General features: G+C 41.5%; 1 long non-coding RNA gene across 1 annotated transcript; it reads right to left on the reverse strand.

Moving 5' to 3' along the window:
• Positions 1-4,863: 4,863 nt before the first annotated feature.
• LOC141630056 (uncharacterized) lies at positions 4,864-7,932 on the reverse strand. Its single transcript, XR_012537418.1, has 3 exons — positions 6,361-7,932; positions 5,390-5,609; positions 4,864-5,099 (listed from the first exon to the last, which is right to left on the reverse strand). It is a non-coding gene; the product is annotated as an uncharacterized LOC141630056 (long non-coding RNA).
• Between the last annotated feature and the right edge of the window lie 446 nt (positions 7,933-8,378).

Consider the following 8,378-nt stretch of genomic DNA (forward strand, 5'->3'; position numbering starts at 1 on the left):
ATCATCCTTTAGGTGTGACCTTAAGGGATAAACTGACCACCACCGTCCCACGACAGTAACGTCAAACTCTAGCAAGCCAATCGTTACCGATTAATGTTGATCAGTTGACTATATAATTGAATCATCCCTTATGTATTCTTTATATAAGATTTAATTATGATATTAAATCATGTGATCGCACTATTGTTGAGGACACATTTCCCAACATTCTTCCCCTTTTCTCCTTTAATTTCCATTTTCTCTTTTCCACCATGGGTAAAACTCGATCAACCTCCGCACCCGCTGACCGCAACCTTGACCCAACTTTTCCTTCTCGGGGACTTTTTAAGTATCCCCACGACTGCAACTCTGCTTTGACTGCTGCTGACATTCCCACGATCAAGGGTTTGCTTGGTCTTGGTGACGGGGTGGATATTGTCATCCCTGAACCGGGTCAAAAAGCCGACGCCCTTCGTCCCGGATGGGTCTGCTTTTATTTGTATCCGTTTAAATATGGCCTTCGTTTTCCTTTTCCCAAACTCATCCAAGACTTCATCTTTACCAATAACTTCGCCATGGCACAAATTTCTGCTGCCATCTGGAGGGTTCTTCTTTATTCCCTGGCCGCCGGTCAGAACACTGGTAAACCTATCAGTCTGGGCGATCTAGCCCATATGTACAACATCAGATCCCTGGGTAGGGTTCAATTCTCATTCCGAGGCCGTGGAGAGGCTCCCTTCAGACACGTGTCCAAATCCCGTGATGAGAAATGGTTTGAGGACTTCTTCTTTGTGAGGAAGTACTCCATCCAGCCTCCTGCCGATTATATCTTCGAGAAATGGGTTATAACTTCGAGTAAGTAGCCTTCCTGTCACCTGATTTATTTTATCTCGCTGCTTACTATCTTACTTCATCGTCTTCGTGCAGGCCCCTATGACCTGACCCGCATTGGTGCCAAGATCCCTGCCTGCAGCAAATTGTTCAGTATCTCTGAATCTGAGAGAAAGTTCCTAGACCTGCTCCCTGGTTTTCCACCTGCTTCCTCCTCCAACCCTCCTCAGTCAGCTCACAGTATGTCTTATGGTAAGACTTCCACAACCGTTTCAATTTGCATGTTGTTCCTCCTGATGTTTTAAGTATCCTGACGTCTGAGACTACATCTGCTTGCAGGTTCAAAAATTGATCCTTTAGAAATCATCCTCCAAAGCGCCAAAAGGAAGAGACCTTCTGCCTGCCCTGACGTGGCCTCTGCCTCCAAGAGGAGTGCTCCTGCTGCTTCCTTCCAGACTCCTCCTACGTTTTCCAGTTCTGTTGCACCCGAGCCCTTGGAGGTTGACCCATTGTCTCGTCATCCGCCTACTCCTCCTATCAGTCCTCGTGCTTCATCTAGCGGAGGCATTACTGCTTATTTCCCGGAAGGTTTTGGAAATGTGGACAAGGTGCCATACTGGCCGGAGATCGACCAGCTGCTCTTCCCTCCTCTGAAGGAGACATTCTCAGAGTTCTCCCCAGAGGAGATGGCTGAGAACGACGTGCACAACGCCTTCATGGTAAATGCTCTTCATCTTCTACTGTTTATTTGCTTTTGTTTAGATTTCTCTTGCGACTTCGACTTTCTTGCCCCGGACCCTCCAACAGACTCTCTATAATAGGAAGATGATCAACATAGTGCAGACCACCAGCCGTGCTACTAACGTCAAAAACCAGGAGCTGAAGGGGACTATTGCCGATTTGGCGCAGCAGCGGGCTGATCTGAAGGAGCGTGTAGTGGAGCTGAAGACTGAGCTCGCTGTCACCAAGAAGAAACTGAAGGAGGGGGTTGATCAGCTGGCTCGCACTCAAGCGGTGTGCAACACTTTCTCTGACTCCCTCAAGCGCTCTGATGAGAAGATCAGGGAGCTGATCTCCCTGGCCACCAATGTTGTTGCCTATGCTACCTGGCGGGGAAAAATCAGCGGAATGCGTGCTGCTCTTGAGGAGACTCCCACCCAGCAAGCTATAGAGGAGGAGGAGAAGCAGCTGGAGATGCTCTACCCCACCCAACCTGATCTGAGTGCGCTGATGCCTGAAGTTGGGGAGGTGAATTCTCCTACATTGGCTGGGCAAGCTGCTGGGGGTGACGCTGGAATGTCCCAGGATGCTGCTGACGGAGCTCAGGAAGCTATGGCAGCTGAGGATGTGCAAGCTGGTGCGGTACCTGAAACGGGAGGTCAGCGGGCAGAGGAGTTGCCAGAGGTGGAGGTCATTAATGTGACCGATAATTAAGTTTTTTTTTATCAATGAATGTTTTGGCGGTTTGGCCCAGAGGTGGCAGACTTTTAAGTTTTAAACTTTTTCTGACTGTTCCGCCAAGGTGGCGGTTAAAACTCAGGAGCCGTATTTTGAAATATCCTTGCCGCGGTTTTGGCAAGGTTTAATTTATATCTTGTGCTTGTTTCTTAGATTCCCTTAGTTTAGGAAGTTGCCGTGTCAGCCTGCTTGGCTGATTTAGGCGAGTCCTGTCATCCTGAAAAGGCTGAGGTTCTAACTCAGTTAGCTGCCGTGTCAGCCAGATGGCTGATTTAGGCATATGCCGCAATGTAAGGATGAGTGGCCGTGTCAACCTAAGAGGCTGATTTAGACCAGCCTGGTCAGCCTGAAGAGGTTGATCCATACTAAGCTAGCTACCGTGTCAGCCTGATGGCTGATTTAGGCGTATGCCGCAGTTTTGGACTACTTAACCTTGTTCATGACGCAAGGTGTGTTTATCACGTTTAAAGCCAACAAGGGCGTAATTTAGGCAAGTTTATCGTCATTCTAGGACCAATGGGACGCTGCAGGATTCTGGTAGCGCAAATATCCCTACGTTCCATGTTCGTGTGCATGCATGCTGGGGTCCTGATTAATTGCGATCAGTGCAACCTACGTCCAGGGGGTGGTATCAGGGGTAGCTGGGTAAGCGTGTTTAGCTGTCAACCAGGCTCCCTTTCGTATATTCCACAGTCCGCCTGGTGAGGGTGCTCCTTGTGGAGAAAATAGGTTAGGCATGTTGGAGTGTCATGTGCCTTGTCACCCCGCGTTGGCAGTTGACAGTCCTGCTAGATATCCTTTCAAAGTACCATAGACACCAGAATTCAGAGTTATGTACCTAGAGAAGCCTGAAAATAGGAAAATCTATTAAAATGATGTGAAATACCTGTCGCCATCTCATGGGGTACCAGAGCAATGTGGTCCCAGGACACTGCCAGACCACACCATCTAATAGTAGTTTAAAGTTTTAAAAAGAGCTAGAGACACCAGAAATAAAAGTGAAATTGGCAGTATGCCTACTACCGGATTTTTATTTTAACTTTAAAAATGATTTGGCTTTTCATAGTACATCATTCTAAAAGCTTAAAGTCTACTTATTATTAAAAGTAATATCTCTTCAGGTGAAGTATGTTCCATGGGCATTGTATGCTTTGACCGTCCATAGTCATCAGTCTGTATGCACCATGGCCAACAACTCCTTCTACCTGGTATGGTCCTTCCCATTTATAGGCGAATTTGCCTGCTTTTTGATTCTTGGTGTTTTGAAACACCTCTCGGAGAACCAGGTCTCCTACCTCCAGGAGCCTGACTTTCACATTCTTGTTATAACTCCTGGCCACTGACTGTTTGTAGGCAGCCAGACAGATTTTTGCGCTTGCTCGTAGCTCGTCAATTGTGTCCAGGCTTCTGATCATCTCTGCATTGTTCAGTTCCCCTGTCATATTTTCATACCTGTGAGTGGGAACTAGAACTTCTGACGGAATGACTGCTTCCGCGCCAAACACCAGGCTGAAGGGTGTTTGACCTGTTGCTATCTTTGGTGTCATTCTGTCCGACCATAACACTAGTGGCAATTCATCTACCCCCTTTCCTCCTAACTCCTGTAACCTCCTTCTCAGATTGTCCATGATAATTTTATTGCTGGATTCAGCTTGCCCGTTGGACTTCGGGGTCTTGGGTGCTGACTTTTTTACGGTGATATTTCACCTGGCACAGTATCCCTCGGTGTCGTTGGAGATGAATTGTGAGCCATTATCACATATGATTTCTGTTGGGATACCAAACCTGCAAATGATGTTCCGTTTTATAAACGAAATGACCTGTTTATCTTTTACTTCTGTGAATGCTTCTACCTCTATCCACTTGGAGAAGTAATCTGTCATTGCCAGCATCCAGGTTCTGTTTCCTGTGGCTCGTGGCAGAGGTCCTACTATGTCCATGCCCCATGCCATGAATGGCCAGGGAGAAATGATAGGGTGCAAGGGTTCTGCTGGCTGATGGATCATTGGTGCTGAGCGCTGCCAGGCGTCACATTTGCGTGCGTACTCTGCTGCATCTTCCTTCATTGTAGGCCAGTAGTATCCCTGTCTGAGGGCTTTATTTGCCAGACTCCTGCCCCCTGCATGGTTTCTACATTCACCACTGTGGAGAGCATGCAACACAGTTTGTGCTTCTTTCTTTTCCAGGCACCGTAAGTAGAGGCCTGCTAGTGATTTTCTGAATAATATATCATCAATGAGCACTACTACAAAAAGAGGCTTAGAGAACTGTTGAAATGAGCTTTAGAGAACGCCTTAGAGGCGTTCTCCAACTCACCGTTCTCTAAAGCTTAGAGAACTGTTGAAATGAGCTTTAGAGAACGCCTTAGAGGCGTTCTCCAACTCACCATTCTCTAAAGCTTAGAGAACTCTTATAAGAGGCGTTTTCTATTCACAATCATAGAGAACGGTTGAAATGAGCTTTAGAGTACACCTGATAAGCGTTCTCTATTCCTAGGAAAAGAGAACGGTTGGGTAAGCTAACAGTTCTCTATCCCTCTTGGTTTTTAAAAAAAAAATATTGATGATATTTGGATAAAATTAATATATTTAATTATTCTCATTAAAATCAAGTACCAATACCAATACACTTGTTTCACAACCAAGAGCTAAAACAGCCAGCAAAATTAACTGTCATATTACATAACTTCAAAACATAGCACTACATGCACACATAATCTCATCTTTAATTCATGCTGTAACTTCAACCACACATCTTGCAGCAACGTCAATTGATCCACTTGGAAGAAAGGAGAAATAAAAGGGTAAAATGTTTCTAGTGATAACCTGTCACTAATAACAAGAACAACCATACGTAAGATATGAGTAGTAGAAAGGAGAATTAAAAGAGGCAGTGAGTACAATAAAGATGTAAGTACACATAGTTCTAAAAGGTAAAACACTGGCGAATAAACTAGCAGGTCAAAGTCAGCAATACTCACATGAAGCCAAACACATGGAAAAAATTTCAAGCAAAGCTCTCAACATTTATAATTTGTCTGAATAGAGCAACACCAAGTAGCAAGACTAGCACTAATAGTGGATTATAGAAATACTATACACGGCATAATGTAAAAACAGACCTTGAGAGAACATCGTTGTGTATCCAGTTCCTCTCCACAAGGGTATAACGAAATATTGGTTGCATGAAATGTAAAGAAAATATGGGGGAAATTGCAACTCCTAGAATGTAGTCAGCTTGAAAAACAGTATAAGAAAATACCAATCAGCTGCTCTTTGCTCAAATAACCGATATAACTTTGCTTTCATGGTGGCACCAATATGACCTCTTCCCAAGTGATACTGGTAATCATGAAAAACCTTGTTAGGTTCCAATCACAATAACATGAACTCAGGGCAAGGAAGGAATTTGATTCTCAGTAGGATTGAAGGAAGTAGAAAAATAGAACTATAAATGAATATGCTTATTATAAAGCCACACACCTACAAGGAATAATTGTTACAACTTGGTTCACAGGAAATTCTTAGCAATAGGCAACATAGTGACATACAAACTATTACTTCTTTAATCTCGGTGATATCAAAGATGTTACCACACAGAAGAGTTGAATAAAGAGAATGACCAAAATCAAAAGCATTTACCTAGATGAGTGACTGAAAAAAATATAAAACAACCTTGGGGTAAGCTACATGCCTCAATCATCGCCTCATGAAGACCAGGCTACTATAAGAGATGCTAGAGAAATCGAACATTCAAGGAAACATTAATTTAAAAGTCAAAGTGAAACAACAATGAGCACATTGCAGGCTCGAATCACCTACGACCTACCCCTTGTATTCTACTGAGCTTACGATTCAACTTACAAACACACAAAAAAAAAAGAGAAAGAAACAAAAAAGGAGAAATGTAAACTCCTCACATATCTCTTCGAACACAAAGATAAAATGGGAATAATTCTTAACAAACTTATACCATCGTCCAGGTCAGATTCGAATAATCAAACAATTAGATCACTAAATTCATTATAAAACACACAATTAAGAAGAGAGAAATACTAATGAAAAGAGAAAAGTTTGAATGTAGCAGACATACATCATCCCAGGCACAAGTAAGTTCTTCAGGGGACTTGGTCATAGCCCTCTGAAAATCCATGATTGAGTTATAGCTAAGTGATTATTTGGCCGCCTACAGCCAAGTGATTAAACTACGCTAACAACAAATCTGATCCAACAATAAATTCATACACGTAAACACCTTGTCAGTTAGTTTAATACACTAAATAGTCATATGCAAATTATAATAAAACATTACTATACAAACCAATTACTTTAGAAATAATAAACGAGAAGCTCAAGAAGTTGTTTGGGACGATTGATCTGAACATGATTAAGATGTCAAAATAAATTAAACGAACCACATGTACACTGATACATACCATAAAAAGTCATGACGAAGTATAAAATAGGGGGATTAAATTGAGGGAGTATAAGCAAATTACCATAACAATCATAAGCGTCTTTTTCTGTAGCAATCACACAAGTAATTAGAACTAATTTGCTCTAGTCATCTCCCTTCATTTCCACCTCATAAAGATGACAAAGACACTGAACCACCTTCAATAATCCAATAACTTGGTAAGGACTTAAGAGCCTTAATACTAATTAATCTAATTCTTAGCAAGGAATACTTTGAAACAATGCAGCGAAAAATATATATACAAGACCACCTGCTTGCAATGATGCAACCAAGCAACAATAATTTAACTAAACAAATCGTAGTACATAAATTTTGATAACAAGTCCAAATCATGTTCACAAGGATTCTTCAAATTCAGTAGCTAATCATACTGCAGTCCTTATATTAGGTAACATGTTACCTGTCATTACAATAATCACATCATTTGTAGTTACAGAGATGCCTAGACTTTGGAGTTCAGATTGCATCAACTCGATGAATCTTTCGCATATTGAAATTTGCCTCTTTTACAGTAATGTTTAGCCACTTTTAATTGATTATTTCAGTAATAATTTGTTAAGTCATAACATACAGCTCTGAAATTCCCTATGATAAAAGTTAAAGCGTACAATCAGCGCATTTGATCAAAGCATGGCAACTTTCACCAGTCACGCTGATAACCTATGAATTGAGATGGTAGTTATCACAAGTAGCGATTATATCAGCAGTCGGAAAGTGAGTTTTGAGGCTTGGGACAGGAAATCAGCTGTCAAATACAAAATTCAGAGTTCACTGCATTGTACATTGTAAAATACTTACCACCATCAGACAACCGACATTATTAGTTTTGATGAAACTCGTCACCATGATTCTCAAAACAATCAATTTCACCTTCCTTCCCAAAATGAAATATTTTTGTTTTCGACCCGAGGTACATTGTTGTAAAAAAATCAGTAAAAACATAATCTTTCACTAGTGATAGTACTCAATCTCACAAAAAACTACTCCGTAATTAATTGATTAGACCCACAAAATCGTGTTTAAGTCATGTTCACAAGGATTCTTCAAATTCAGTAACTAATCAATAGAAATAAGAATTTATAAGCATACATATTAATTAAAACCCATAATTGGGAAATCAACAACCCTAGAATCGGATTTACATAAATTGGGATCAATAAATTGTTTCAAAAAGACCGTAAAATTATAATCGAGGTTACCTTATGATGGTGGGCGACGGTAGTGCGCAAGGGTGGTACCTGAGCGCGGTGTTGTGCAAGCATCTATGACGGGAGATTTCGCTTGGTATGAAAAAAACTCTCAAATACCATGAAATTAGAATGAGGATTTCAGGCTATTAGGTATGTCGAGTAAAGGGAACTGTTGCGGTGGTCGACGTGTCGTTGTCATGGTGATTGGTGTTTGTTATGGGGATGGGCGAAAGGGGATTGAAGGAAAAAAGAGGAAGGCCAAAGGTAGTGATAAGTATAAAAATATTATACGATTCTCGCTAAGCATATCCTCATGGTAGTTGGGATTAGTAATTATTATTAATTAATTTTATTTTATTATGATTAGAGAACTGTCAAATTGAATATGCATTCTCTATGTGTTTATAAAACGCCTAAGAATGTAACTGTTTTCTATTACAGAAG

Source organism: Silene latifolia, chromosome 2 (assembly GCF_048544455.1).
Source record: "Silene latifolia isolate original U9 population chromosome 2, ASM4854445v1, whole genome shotgun sequence".
NCBI lineage: Eukaryota > Viridiplantae > Streptophyta > Magnoliopsida > Caryophyllales > Caryophyllaceae > Silene > Silene latifolia.